The sequence below is a fragment of the Caloenas nicobarica genome, chromosome 3 (assembly GCF_036013445.1).
Source record: "Caloenas nicobarica isolate bCalNic1 chromosome 3, bCalNic1.hap1, whole genome shotgun sequence".
Classification (NCBI taxonomy): domain Eukaryota; kingdom Metazoa; phylum Chordata; class Aves; order Columbiformes; family Columbidae; genus Caloenas; species Caloenas nicobarica.
In genome coordinates, this window is record NC_088247.1 from 50,995,461 (window position 1) to 51,010,737 (window position 15,277).

Sequence of the window (15,277 nt, forward strand, 5' to 3'; positions counted from 1 at the left end):
ATGACTTTCATTAACTGTATGCAGCTCTTTTCATATATAAAGTGAAAATGTGACAACATTTCTATCCGTGACAGAAAGAAAAGTGAAAACTTGTGATGCTTGATCAGTCCATCAAAACTCTGTGCTCAGTCTAGGTAAGTCTGTATGCAAATTTTTGCTGAGTTTAGTTTACACACATTCATATACCAAGGGGGAGAGGGGGAAAATCTTGGCGAGGGCTCCACATGGAGCCCTGCCAGCATGATGCATCGAGCAGTCACCCTGGGGTGGGAGCACCCTGGGGAACGCCAGTGAAAAGCAGCACCTGCAAGTGTTGTGCAAATGGCACAGGGCTACAGAGGGGGCGGAGAAAGGATGTAAATGGGCAAAATATGATGAAAAATGGCTAAGAGCCATGGGCAAGCAAGACATATGGGAGAGTTTTTCTGCTTAAGGGGACAACCTAGTGGAACAATTCTTCTCTTCCTTTCATGTATGCATAAGAATTAGAGCTCTTAGAATTTCAAGGAGTGAGAAATGGTCATTTTTTTTCTAAACAAACAGTATTTTGAAAAATGCTGATTTGTTTTCCATTGTTGCCATTTTTTCCTCCATGTTTTCCATCAGAATACTGCCAAAAAAAAATCTGGCATATATATATTTTTCTCTAGCCAGCTGGACAGATACCAGAAAAAACAAATAAATAAGCATTTCAAGAGGCAGTTTGTAATGTAGTTTATAATCACAAACATTTTCGTCAACAATGCTCTTTTTTTAATTTAAAATCTTTTCAGGTGAAAAATTTTCAGCAAACTCGAAATACAATATTGAGAGCCTGTCTCTTCCTGTAGGTCGGTGAAGCAATTCTGTTGAACTCAAAGCTGCCTTGCATGTAACTAAGCTGAATGGAGAGCTGCGAGTCTGCTGTGTGTTCCCACATCAGCTTGGGGGTTAGCATATGAACATTCCCCAATAGTGACAGCCCTTTAAAAAAGTTTTCCAATGTATAGCTGAGTTGTATGGATATAAGTGAAAAGGAAGCAAACTTATACTAATCTTTCTTTGAAGATAATTTTATATTCTCCCTAGTAACAGCTGAAGAGAGAGTCTATTAGGAGGATGTAAGGCTTCTCCTACCTATGCCTACCATAATTTCCTCACCAAGGCAAGGCTGAGAGTAGGATGCCAGGAAAAAGCGGTGGGAGGTGCCTGTTTCTCCTGCTTGAACGCATAGGCAGCTCACCAACAAGCTTACCATCTCTGCTATGCTCATCATGGTCTGGCGTCACCACCAACATGGGGGTGTGTGGTGGCAGTCTGGAGGGCAGCCACAGGGCAGCACTGCTTGTTTCATACAGGCAAGCCCTGACAGCAAGAGCAGGATTCAGGCACAATATTGAGGAATACATCTCAGCTTACAACCCCTTCCCATTGCATGATATTAATTTGGTAATGGAAGTGTGTTGAGAGTCCCTTTAGTCCTGGGTAACATTTTCCCACAATGATTTTATTAAAGTGACTAAAATAAGCTGGGCTTGCTTCTTAGTACTGTGAGGCTGATTGTCACTAACTGCATATGACCTTGCTGCATGCAATCCTTCCTTTGCTCTAAGACGTTGATTCAATGCCAAGTACAACATGAGTCAAGTGCATTATTGTGGGCACCTTCTGTAGCTTTGGAAAGCAACTATTCTGTTGTGCTCTTCACCCCTTTGCAACAGACGTCTGCGTTTCCTCTATATAGCGACCAAAAAGAAGCCTTTGAAGCAAGGAAGAGCCCCAACACACTCTGCAGGTGTGGGAACACGTGCTGGGAAGCTCCCTTTGGCATCACTGACTCCTGATGTCTGCAGGGCATTTTTGACTGGCTGCACTTCTCTGGTGACAGCAGGGACCACAGAAGCACTCACCACACCTCTTGTTTTCCAAAAAGGGGACACTTGCAGCCAGCTGTGGTGTGAGGGATATTGCCTTTCATCTGCCTTGCATCAAGGTAAAGTTTGTTTTTTCCTTTTTAAGCCTAAGGTTAAAGTACATTAGACAGAATGATTTCTAGCTTTCTTTCTTGGCTCTGCTAATTATGTCATTGTTACGCGAGGTATATTATTTTCTTTCATACAAGACAAACCTAGATCCTACAAAGACTGCAGTATGAGACTACATTAAAATAAAACCCACAAAACCAACACAACAAAAAATGAAACAAAATTAAAAAGGAAAAACAACAAAACAAAAAACCCACAAATGAAACAAAAAACCAAACTAAACAAACAAACGAAAAAACCAAAAAGGCAAACCAACCAACCAACCAAAAAAAACCAAACCAAAACCAAAGACAAAACAACAACAACAACACACCAAAAAAAGCACATGCAAGTACCTGCACACAGGACCAGAATCTTAGATGAGAAATGACACTGGGCAGAACAAGCTGTAACTGTGGTTATCTGCACTGTTCCATGCAATGTGATGTTCAGCAGTGTCAGAGCCTGTCTGCAGTGCTCAGCACAGCAAAGCGTGACAGCCCTCCTGTTCTGCCCAGTGTGCAGAGTGCTGGGGTGCTGCTGGGTGAAGGGGACCCCTCTACCTCCGCAGCATCCTTCTGGGGGGTCCACCATGCTTTATTAATGCAAAAGTAATTATGCTTATGGAAATATGGAATATGACTGGGATGTTGCTTATTAGATTTCATGCAAAAAAATGTCATGTGAAGATGTAAAGGGCCACGGTTTTACTGGTCTATCTAAGGAAGCTTTAAAAAAATCACACTTGATTGACAAGGCACTCCTTTAAGAATAATACTGGTAACTCAAACCAGTGAAAACCACTTTTGAAATCTCTGGAAATTAAAATCTATCTATCTCTGCTTTACTGCATCAGTCCTCCACATTGCTGTTAACATTTCAGAATCCTCTGAAGTTCCTCTACCAATTTCTGACATTTTTACTCTTTGGAAGATATATTTGTTATTTTTAGCCTAAATCTTCAAGACAGCTATGATGAGAAAATTCTAGCAAACAGAACAGCATCATGAAATTAGAATGGCTTTCAGGAAATAACAAATCTACAAGGCTTTAAATAATGTATGAAACTTTCTGTTTCAAATTGCCTTTTACGGCTGAGTGATAAGACAGACTATTTGGGGATTTAAGCTACTAAACATTTTTCAAAATTTCAGCTACTGGAGAACATGCAAACCTAAAATAATTTCTTTCTTTTTTTTTTTTTCTTCACCAAAGAAAGTGATTGAGTGTTTGCCAGAACAAAAAATGCCTCATGTTTCCTTTTAGATGTAAGAAAAAAATAGTCTCAATTTATCAGATAGATTAATCCAGTGAATTATATTGCAGAGAGAGAACGTGTTATCTCAGGTCTTCTCATGTGCACACACAAAATGACACACCTACAATCATCAGACCAGTTGAGCTGCACTCACTCATGACACCTGAGAGTGAAGCCTGGTGTCCCTGTCCTGTGCCACAGCACACACTCCTGCAGAGCATCGCTGTCACCCCAGGTGCCACCCAGGCAGTCTATTGCAGGTGGCTGTGCTTAGCACTGCAGAAGGGGATGGGGTTGTGATGCTCTAGCATGGATCAGGGATGTCTTCTGAGGAAACACACTGCCCAGCCTCAGGCAAGGGACCTGGTCTTTTCTTGGCCAGAAGAACACCTCTCCTCCCACCTGGTGATGTGGGTTTTCATGGTAAGTGGCCCACAAAGGTGGTGGGGAGAAGGGGCTAGTTTGATTTTGTCCTTTCTTCAGTTTTGGGGAGTGGGAGCCCGAGAGGTGTGCAGCAGGTCCAGAGGACCTGAAGGCAGCCCTCAGCAGCTAAGGGCTGGAGAGTGTAAAGCTGCTCCAAGCCCCACAGCTGGCCTGAGGCCAACACCTGTGCCTACAAAGGAATTTTCAGCTTTCCAAGACAGCTGGTTTCCAGAGTCTCTGAGGCAAACCTCTTTTCTCCAGGGAGTCAGACACCCTGTCTAGAGGGATTTCTCCTGTGGGTCCTATCTGCCTGGCCAACTTATTTGTTAATGCTCACTTGTGGAAGGGGCTGAGAGTCATTAGCTCCCTTTGAACTCAGTATGAATAAAAATAATTCCGCATCACAAGCCTGAAATGATTTTGAGTGAAATCCTGGCAGCAGTCAGGCAATGAAGTGAATGGGCTATTATTTGGTCTTTTGTCCAACAGATGCACATTTTTACCACCTGAACATGACCTTCCTCTTCCCTTGCCTCTTTAGGCACATCCTCTGCTCCACTAGAAAGGAAGGACTTAAAGGTGAGGTAGACACTGCTGACCTCAGTAAAAATTTCCTGATGCTTCTTAGTGCTAGAGCATGCTTTTTGTGGCTTCAAACTTTCTCAGATTTTGAGGATGCAGTCTTGAGTTTTCTATGTCTGGTGTCTTTTTCAAGCTGATTTGGGCATAGAAATGTCATAGTCAAAATAATTCATCTGTTTCAGAGAACAAGAGGAGAAACAGTATTCAACTGTGCCTCTTGAAAAAAATAATGAAAAAAGCACAGGAATGTTACAATGGAGAGAGCAAAGGGGCAGAAGTATAGAAGCCAGCAAGGAGAGTAAGTGAAAGAGTATGAAAGAAATAAGTATTCACAGAAGCAGAGGATAGGATTTCAATTGAGTGTGAGCATGCTCATAAAATGAAAATTAATCGTATTGCCATTTTCAGACTGTAATATATGTCTAGGAGTTATTTCATGTAGTCTTTTATGAAACTTGTGCAAGGTGACTTGCAGCTGCAAATGGGCAGGCAATAAGACAGCATCATCTCATTGTCATCTCTTCCTGATTGCATTTGAGAGAACATTAAAGAATTGTTTCTTTTACTAGTAAAACATGTCTGCTCTAAATCTATTCAATTTATCAAGTCTGTTGAAGTGGGACTGATCACCTGTTTTTTGAAAGTAAAAATCATTATAGGTGTGCAAACAATTCATTTGGGTTCAGCATGACTTCAGAAATCTTGGGGAGAACTCCAAATATGCAGGCTACCCCCAACCTCCAAACCATGAGCTGACTTTCTGGTATTAAGGTTTGAAAATTAAGGAACAATCACATCGAAAACTGAAATAGTCTGTTTTAAAAGTGTTGAAGATATATATATACACATATATATATATATACACACACACACATATATATACACATTTTCCATGACTGGAAAAACACTTATGTTAAATTTTGAATTCTTTGCAGTTACCTCAAATACTAAGGTCAAAATTTTCACCTGAAATCTCTTACCCACTTTTACTCCACAATGTAATCTTGCCAACTGTCAATAGCAGGTTTTAGATTAATATTTTATCTTTTTTTTCCTCCTTACAACTGTATTTTATGTATAACCTACAAATTAAAAGGTGTTTGTACTTGTATGGCTAGGGAAAGCTGAGTCCCCTCATCTCAGAGCGAACTCCTCTCGTTTATCTTCAGCATATTTTACTTGCACTGGAGTATTTTCCTAACTTCATCCCTTAGCACAAAGTCCTTTCTCTTAGCATGAAGCAAACTTCTTTTTTTAATCCCTCATGGCATTGAGCAAAGTCATTTGCTTCACTGTGGGCTTTCTGAGAAAGAAAATTATCTGAATATTTGCTTTCAAGGAAAAGCATTTTAAAAGAACGAAGGTTATCTGAAAGGATATCTGAAAGGATTGCTGTGACAGCATCTGTAAAAACATCTATGAAAGCAGAGTAATTAAGTGATTATTGTTAACTATGCTGTTAACGTGCTCCATTGTTGTGGACAGCACTCATTCACACCTACCATAAGAAACCCTTTTTCCTTCACCTTTCATTGTTTCTGTGTAAGTCATCCTACAATTATAAATTTGCTTTTCTTGTGTAAAGCATGTAGTGACAACACTTTTGGGATTTCTATCAATATAAAGCTACGTTGAAGATATTAGAAGAAATGCAGGGGCATAGGAATTGCCGAGGTAGATTAAATCAGAGGTCTATGTAATTCATTGCCTGCAAGAAAACTAGCAGTATTAGATAATTTACAATCTTTAGGTAACTTTTCCTTTATGGAAAGTTGATGTCTGAGATCTAGCTTGTGAACCAAATTGAATCATACGTATTGTAACCTCTTATTTTTCAGAAAAAACAACCAACGTGTGAACAACAAATATTCTTTGGGGGGATATTATAATGTACACATTTAAAAAAATGCCAATATCTAGCCTCTTGAAAGAAATCTTTCATTTTTGAAACACAAACACACATCATGCTATGTACTCTCAAGAAAATAACAGCTCTTTTCGTTGATGTGCAGTATGTTAATTGTGTTTCAAATGTTACATAGAATAAAATTAAAAATATGTCCTGATCTACCAGGAATTACAGTATTCAGTTGATAGTATTTCAGTATTACTAACATGGAAAATACGTGGAAGCCTTTAATAAAAAGCTGTTCCTAAATGCAGGCTCCATTAGAGTCTTACCAATTCAAAACATTTTTCTTATTTTTTATGGCTGTTGCTATTTGCACTTACAAGGTGGAGTACACAGTACAGTCCTGGAATTTGTTGGAGAGAAGAACAAACTAACCCAGAAGAAATGCTACAATACACCTGGGACATCTAGCTGATCTTTAGATGTAAAAATGTCATGGAGACACTATAGAACATGCAGCCTGCTCTGTGCTTTTCATGTTCACCTCCATGTACAGAGAGATTCGTTTTGAAAAAAATTGTAGATTTTGTTTGTTTGTTCTTAAATACAGCACTCTAAGTATCATTCTAAATCAGATAATAAAATTCAATCAAACCTTGATATTTCCTTTACCGTTATGACTTTTAACACTTTCCATTTTAATCCAGGCACACAACCCTTCCACATAGTAAAAGAAAATATTGTAATAATGAAAAGAGCCACTTTATATACCCAAATAATAACTGAAACAAAAACTTAATTCAAGTATTAATTTTCTCTTTATAGCTATCACCAAAACTTCTATCTTCTGTCAAGTTTGGTTCAAAAATTAATAGGAAGTCATAAGAGCCTGCCAGACAAATACAGATAGAATATTTAAGTAAACCACATTTTCTTCAGGAAAAAAAAAAAAAAAAAAACAAACCAAAAAAAAACCCAGATTATTTCATTCATCTTATCATCAAGTAATTCACATAGCCCGACATGTTTGGTATCAGTTCTCGCTCAAGAGATTTACTCACATATATTTGTTTTACTCAAGAAGAGTACCACTCCCAAATTTTACATGCATATATAAACAAAAAAAAAAGCCTCACAACTTTTTGACTTTGGTCCATCTCTGGGAAAGAGATGTTTCTCATCCATTGGCAAGGCATATTTGTCACATTTCGGGCAAAAGCCTCTGAGCATGTTTTAGTTATCTATTTATTTGCTTGCCAGAAAGAACAGATGATGTTAATCACAGTAATGATGAAAGAGAGCATCCAAAAGGTCCACATGGCTTTTGATTAAAGCATGTTAGATAGTATTTTAACTTCAAGGGTTTTGTTGTTGTCACAGCTCCCTGCAGGGATACACCTAATACATCTGTGCTTTTTCACCTAGTAGTTTATATGGTGTGCTAACTCTCTTTCTTATCTCTTTTTCTATTTAAATCCCTTGATGATTTGGTATTAACATCTAAAGCTTTAAAATATTTTGGGAAACTCCAGGACCGAGTTTGCCGACTGCTTATTCCACAACTCCTTAACTCAAGACATGCAGCTCCACAGATCCTCCTGGAACATGGAAAAATTCCTCACATGCAACAAGATTTGGCCTCACCATACCCCCTGACTACTGCTCCCTGTACTGATGTGTGCTATTATATTTTCATTTACTCACTTATCTTGCTGCATGGGCTTCTATGTGGCCTGTATTAGAAACTATTTGGACAGTTCTATAGACACAGAATTTTTTCTTTTTTTGCCTTGATTATGCATGCACATTTTAGGCTGTACCTATGCAAGGAAAATATTCTTGTCTAATCCAAGCTTTGATCTGAAACTAATACGCTTGTGTACTAACTCATATGAGCACTTGTAGATCTGGCACAGGAGAGGCTTCTGTTCAAAAAGGTTACCAGAAACAGTTGTGCACAGACCCCAGACTAGAATGTGACAAATGCCTTGCTCAGACAAGCTCTTGCCAGTACTAAGCGGGTGCCCAGAGGCACTGAAATCTGCATGCTCAGTGTAGAGAACAGAGTCCAGCTTTGCTGGAAGGTGGGACTGCAGCCACTTGAAAGCCTTGGAATAAGGGTGGTTGGACTGGCTGGAGGGCATCACCCCTGAAAGCTCACAATTGCCACTGGAAGAAGTAAACACTGGTTTAATCCCAAACTAAACTATATTCACCTGCCTGGAGTGAGGGAATGGGTGAGGATGTATCAGAGAAAGGAAACTTTGAGCAGTTGGGATGCACACAGAGACCCATCTCAGAGGATGCATTTCTATAGACAGGTGGGAGGATAGGACACTGTAGAGCTTCAGCTCAAGGACTATATAAAAATTCTGGTTCTTTCTAATGAACAGATTTAATCACTAATGAGCAATAACCATCCCTCTAAAGAGTATCTCTTGTCATTTCTCATTACACATAGGCAAAACTGACTTGGAAACTGAGTTGAATAGTGAGCTGAATAGTGAAACAGTTGGTAAGACAAAAAAATCATGTTAGTCCAAAAAAACCCTGATTGAGAAGAGTTACAGAAGGAATTTCATGGTACAAAATGACAGGAAAATGAGATGGCAGACAAAATTCAATGTTGAAAAAGGCAAACTAATCTATGTTGGTAGGAACAACCTTAAGTAGACATGTACAGTAAAGCACAGCCATGCAAATCAGCTCTTGCCCATCAGGAGAGATGAATGCAAATAGCTCTGTGCAAAATGTCAGCTTAGTGCTCAGAACATCTGAAATATAAAATAAATGGTAGAAAAGGAAGGGATAATAGAGGAACATCATCATGTCACTGTGTACATTCCTGGTGTGCCTACTTCTTGAGTTCTGCAGATAGTTCTGGTTGTGTCACTTCAAAAGAGACGAAGTAGAAGTACATATTCTTCAAAGAAGAATGATAAGGTTGGGCAATGACCTCCCTGTGAAGGGTAATTACATAAACTGGAACTCTTCAGGTTGAAAAAGGAATATTGGCAGAAAGAAAATATAGTTCAAGTCTCTAAAATTACAAATTGCATGGAGATACTGAAAAAGAGACTGATTATTTTTCAGGATGTAAGAACTAGGAAGAACCAAATGAGATTATCATTAGGAGGTTTAAAATAAACAAAAGAGAGTACTTTTTCAAATAGGCATAATTCAGTTGTGGAACTCTTTGTGAATGTCGAAAGTATGAGTGGATTCAAAGGCAGACTGAAGACTTTCAATGAAAAATCCATCAAAAGCTATTAAAAACAGAGAAGTGATTACAACATACAGCTCAAAAAGTCTCTGAAATACAAATTATTTGGAGTAGCAAGGGTACAAGTTATAGTATCATTCTGTATTTGCCCTGTTTCTTAGCATGCTTTATTTATTCTTGTCAGACATGGGATAGTGGAGTAAATGCACTTTTGGTAGGTGTTCCTGCACAGTCTGTGTGTAATATTTAACTCAGCTTTCACTTAAGCCAACAAGGTAATTTAATTGACTTTAATGGGAGCTGAATTAGGCCATCTGAGAGAAGGAGCCTCTCAATATGATGTTCTGCCAAGGATATGAAAGCTAAACCAGTTAGATTAGTAAATGTAAATTCAAAGGAAATGACAAAGCTGATCAAACCACAGAGTGCCTGCAGTGTAAGTGCAAAGCAAAACCACTGTAGGGATTTATTTTAAAACTGTATGCAAAATCTATAGGTTTATGATTTATCTCTTCTTGAATTTAAGTGACTGGTCAGCTGGCTGGTTTTGCTCTCTCGAGTGATAGCTGATCTGGTTGCATAACTGTTCATCTGAGCTTATAAAATGCACGGTCAATTCAAGGTCAGTCTATAGTTTTATGAAATTAAGATGATAATAGATATGGTCAAACTACAAACCTGTCACCTCTTTTTCCCGAATTATTTGCTTTCTTGAGGCAGTCGTTAGTGAGTGCACAATTAGATCAATATTATTTGATTTTCTTTTCTTTTAGAGGAAGATGAACTCTTTTCAAAAACAAGTCATGTGTTTGCAGACAGAACATGTTCTTAAAAAAGAAAGAAAACAAAACCAGACCAGAATAATTATTTTAAGACTGTAAAATACAGAGTTATTGCTTTAGTCCTACTACTACAAACAAATTTATTGCCCAAGGCAAGCTGAATGCCAGTGGCATATTAGGGTGGATAAACATAAAATTTACGGAAAAAAAAAATATTTACATGAAAGATCAATGGATTTAATTTTGAGGAAATATTGCTTTTGCATGCGAAAGCACATTCTCAAGATATCTCTTTTCCAAACGTTGTAACATTGTACCTATGTGTAAGACTCATTGTATGCTATGTGGGGAGAAGGAAGAATTCCTTCAGCTGCAGTGCCCTAAAAATGTGAAGAGTAGTTCAGGTATCTGGACACAGGCATTTAATGCCAATTGATACACTGTAATAACTCAAGATACACGCACAGTGTTAACAGGTATGACACAGGAACAACTGAGGACACCCACCTTTCAGAGTTGTGGTACTCTGGGGCACCTCAAAATATATTAGAGATGTATATTTAGATACTTGATTAATTACCTAATTTCAAATTTAAGTAAGCTGTGAGACGTCTCTCAGTGAAGAGTTACGGGTACTTCCCAAAGCCATTTCATCTCAGCCTATGATACCATTTCAAGATAGATAGTACCTGTCACTTGTGGAAAGTTGCCTTTCTCTGTAGAGAGCTGGTCATAATGGGTAACCAGCTAACTCAGGCTTGACTCCTCATTCCTTTTCAGCCAGTGTCAAGTGAGGTGAATTGCACCCGGTTATTCTACTAGGTGACAGTTACACTACTGCAACACAAATGTTACTAATGCATAAGGGTTTTGTTCCCCAGAACTCAGAACAAGCTCTAAGGGCTTAATGTTAAATGTTTCTCTTTCTCGGTAAGGGAATGGAGTAAGGGGAGCAAAGTGACTTAACACAGTTCACTTGGCAGGATACCAGCAGAATAAACAGTGCAGTCCTGCTTGTGGATGGCTAAATATGGTATGTAAAAGCTACTTCATCCTAATAATCAATTGCTAATAACCTGGCTGGAACAAAAATGGAACTAATTAGATTTGTTTCATGTTCCATGGTGAGTTAAATATTAAATATAACCAATATAGGTGAATGAATTAATATGGTAAGAACATTAAGTTTCACAAGGATGTTTATTGATAGACAAATGTAGAAAATTGAATGGGAAATAAGACAAGTAGGTTTTACCTTTAGTGTCTGCACTTACTGGGGAGGTGTGAATGTGTATCATCTCAACCAAATGTCACAATGAAGAGAAAGGAAATTCATTACTGTCAAAGGGGAATATATTAAATTTACTGCGGTCTTCCACTACTCAGTAGAATAACTCTAGGAATTGATTGCAAGGCTTCTTCATACTGGAAACACCTTGATGGTCTAGTCACAAAAGAAACAGTTGTGGTTTTTTTAAAGGCTGTTAAAGGCTGGGAGCATGAGAACTTATAATGGAGAAGAGTATTTCCACCTTTTTCTGGGTAATAAAAATATTTTATTCAGTTTTACATTGATTAATGCTTGTTCGTATTTAACTTCTGTATTTTAGTAAACAGTAAGAATGCCATTTTCAATTTTTTTTCTTTTTTTGTTTTTGTTGGTGGTTTTTTTTTAGATTTAAAGAAAAAAGTATGTGTTGGAAAATGTCACTTTTTAAACAGTGTATACACATACAGAACCATGCAGTCTCTGTTAGAGAAAAAAATTACTATGCATAGAAGTCTCAATATGAATATACATGGAGGTGATATGTACATGACTAAAGTGTTAATACTTCCATCTGAAGTTCGAAGAGGTGCCAATATGATAACTAAAAGCAGTATGTGCCATATTTTTACCAGTTTGGTGGTTCACTAAATGTATGCTTTGAATATATTCATAAATTGCTCAAAACGGGCCAGTATAGTCTAGTTTTTCATATCTTTACGTATGCGTTTATTTATTTACACACACACATACAAACTTATGCCTTACATGTCATCAAAAAACCCCTATATAGCAAAATTACAACACACAAAAAAGGAAAATATGTGGCTTTTGTTTCCCTGTTGTCTTTTCAGGAAAAAAATAATTTGAAAGAAATCCTGCCTATAAACATTATCATTTTGAATAAAAAGGCAAATTAACACAAAATATTTTAGACACAAAATTTTGAAAAACTGTTGCAGAACCAAACTATGTCTTATCTTCTGGAAACTTAATTAAAACCAAAACCAACAATAATTTTTTCAGTTCTAAAAGCTGAGTTCAAATATGACCTGACACAGTCCCTTTGAATTCAAAACCTGAAGGTTAGAATCACTCCAGAGTTCTCAACAGCCTGGGGAAACCTGGACAGCAAAAGTGTTGGCTCTCCTTTAATTCTTGAGTTTTCCAGCTGTTGAGCTCTTCTGGATCCATCTGTCCTTCTTGGCAAATTTTTGGCATCTCGTTGCCTCCCTGAGCAATAGGTCAGACATGATCTCTTACATATTTGCTCTGGAGTCTCACTGAGATGCTGATGCAATATCTCTATATTTTTAAAATAACTTCATGTTTGAACATGTGCATCTCAATTCAATTTTTCTGCAAGCTCAGAAACCAATACTTCTTCACACCAATAATGGGCTTTGCCAGCTCTGAAGACAGAGTAGAGCTCCTCTGCTGTTTGGATGCATCAATATGTAAGCACTCCATTGGCAGCTGGATTAATGCACAGCATGCCTTTTCTTCTTTGTAAGTATTTTTTTTTTTAATTCAAGGGTAAATGTCAAAACAATGCTGTAAAACCAATTAAGGAGAAAGAAAACAAGATTAGAGGTGCTACTTGAATTATTTATTGTTGTTCACTGTTGCCAAGTCTTTAAATAAGTACTTAATAGACCTTACTGTAACTCTCTGAGCAATACAGTAATTTATTTAATGCATAGTTCAGCAGTTTCTTAACATTAAACTGAAACAGTCCATATAGTATGTTGTCAGCTTTTTTGAAATCTTCTGAATTTGGGCCATTCACCATTTATTAAAATCTTCTTGCAGAGCTAAATCTACTAATTTCATTCAATAATCTGATATATTAAACAGGTATTGATTTCTGTGGAAGGGAATACCAAGATTTATTGACCAGAAAGATTAATTCTGACCAATTTAAAGCCAAGGTCAATATTTATCTTGAGGGGAAATAAATCCTGATACTCAGAAAAAACAGGAGGCTGCTATGTGTATATTGTTCTTTATATTCTCAGTGTTTTAAGCAGACATATCTGGAAATGCTCCTCCATGTATTTGAATTTCAGGTATGTGACCTTTTTCATTGGTATTAATTTGATAAAGTGGAAAAAAATATTTATAGGACTGGGGAAAACCATCTTTCCTATCTCATCTCCACCAGCATTTCTAGGGAATATACTGAATACAGTCAGGAAGCATTTACTTCTAAGAGTGAACGTATTGGTCAACATAGCCACAGATTTAGTGATTTGTGGTCTGGTAAAACCAGGAACCTTGTGATGTACATACAGTTCAACACTGTTCGGCAACATCGTGTGAATATTCACAAAGGCCATATCTGAACCACGTGGAGGGTGAAGCGGGTGGCACCCCCTGGGGTGTCCTGCAGAGGCGTCTGGATGAAGCTGGGGTACACATGTCTTTGTGGGGCCCAGAAGCTCCACAGCACTGCCAGCTTGTCCCAGCTTAGCCAGGAACTGTACCCTGTCCTCCTGTGACATAATCTGTTTCTTCTTCATAAAACCATACTACCTTTTGTGAACAATTGCATTATATAAGACCTGTGGCTAAGGCATGAAGCAGGAACTCAAATATTGCATATTATAAACTTAAATTATTTCTCTACATGACACAGTAGATAAATTCATCATGGCCTTACCCTCCATGCTGCCATGGAAATCAGCCTGATGAAATGGACGATGAAAATCAGTAATATCTGTGAAGCGCTCAGGCTGTACAGCAGCTTGCCTTTCATACAGCCCACAGAAGAGGGGTTTGTGATGGTGAAGCGGAAGAAGTTCTGGTTTTGAGGGAAATTTATTTTTGATGCCATTATTTGACTATTTGAGCTGTAGGTGTCTTACTTTCTAAACATTTGGGCTGAGTTCCAAATCTTTATACATGAGCTTGCTTGAAAAATAGTGTCAAAACTCTCATTAGCAGTAACCTCCAACTTTTGAAACTGACACCATTTACCTACAGGAAATTGTCTTTTTGAAATTGTACTTTGTACTAAACCATTCTGAGATAATTGTTCCAATTAAAAAATACATGGGGCATTGCTGTACACCTCAGGATGAAAACTTTATTGTGCTGTGAAAGAAGTCAATGGGAGTTCAAAGTATTCAGCCACCTGCAGAACTGATGATAGAGAGCCAAAAATTTGTAATTCATGCTGGAAAAAGAAACTATTCTACATACAGATACAATGTTGAAAAGTATGGGAGTTTTAGCTTTGCTCCTTCTCCTCCTCCACTGTGGGTCCCCCTCTACCACCTTCCACAAAAAAAAAAAAAAAAAAAAAAAAAAGAAAATGAAACGATGAATTTCTTATGTCTTTCAGTATTGCTGAGCTCTACATAAATAGGAATATGCTCGCTGTAGGGAAACAGTGAGATTCAACTATTCCCATTAAAATGCTAATTACCGCCCTTTTATAGATCAGTTGGAGAGGATTTGGGGAACAAAAATAGCACCCAGACATTATCGCAGAAAGAAAAAAAATCAAAGAAGAAAACATGACATTAAAAAACTTGCTTCTAAATTTAGAAGCCCACTAAAGTGAAGCTAACCATTTATTCTCCCTGGAGCTGCTCCATATATTAAACTGATATTGAGAAGTCATGAATTGCTATGCTTCCAAGCACCGTTCACAGTTTGGATTATTTTACTTTCATATATTTTGTGTCATGTTCAAGCTATCAGTGACATCTTAAAAGAAAGTCCTCCAGTCCTTACCACACAGAAATAAATAATGTGGGACAACAGCATTAAGCAATATAATAATAAAATTACCTGTTATTAAAAACAGAACACAATTTTTTAGAGGAAATATATTACTCAGCTGTAAAATAATATGTTTGCCATTCACTCTAATGTTTCAG

The 15,277-nt window shown here is 37.7% G+C and overlaps 1 long non-coding RNA gene across 1 annotated transcript; it reads left to right on the plus strand.

Moving 5' to 3' along the window:
* LOC135987775 (uncharacterized) lies at positions 1–4,237 on the plus strand. The gene is made up of 4 exons (XR_010606048.1): positions 1–134; positions 774–830; positions 1,701–1,972; positions 4,174–4,237. It is a non-coding gene; the product is annotated as an uncharacterized LOC135987775 (long non-coding RNA).
* Positions 4,238–15,277: the final 11,040 nt, after the last annotated feature.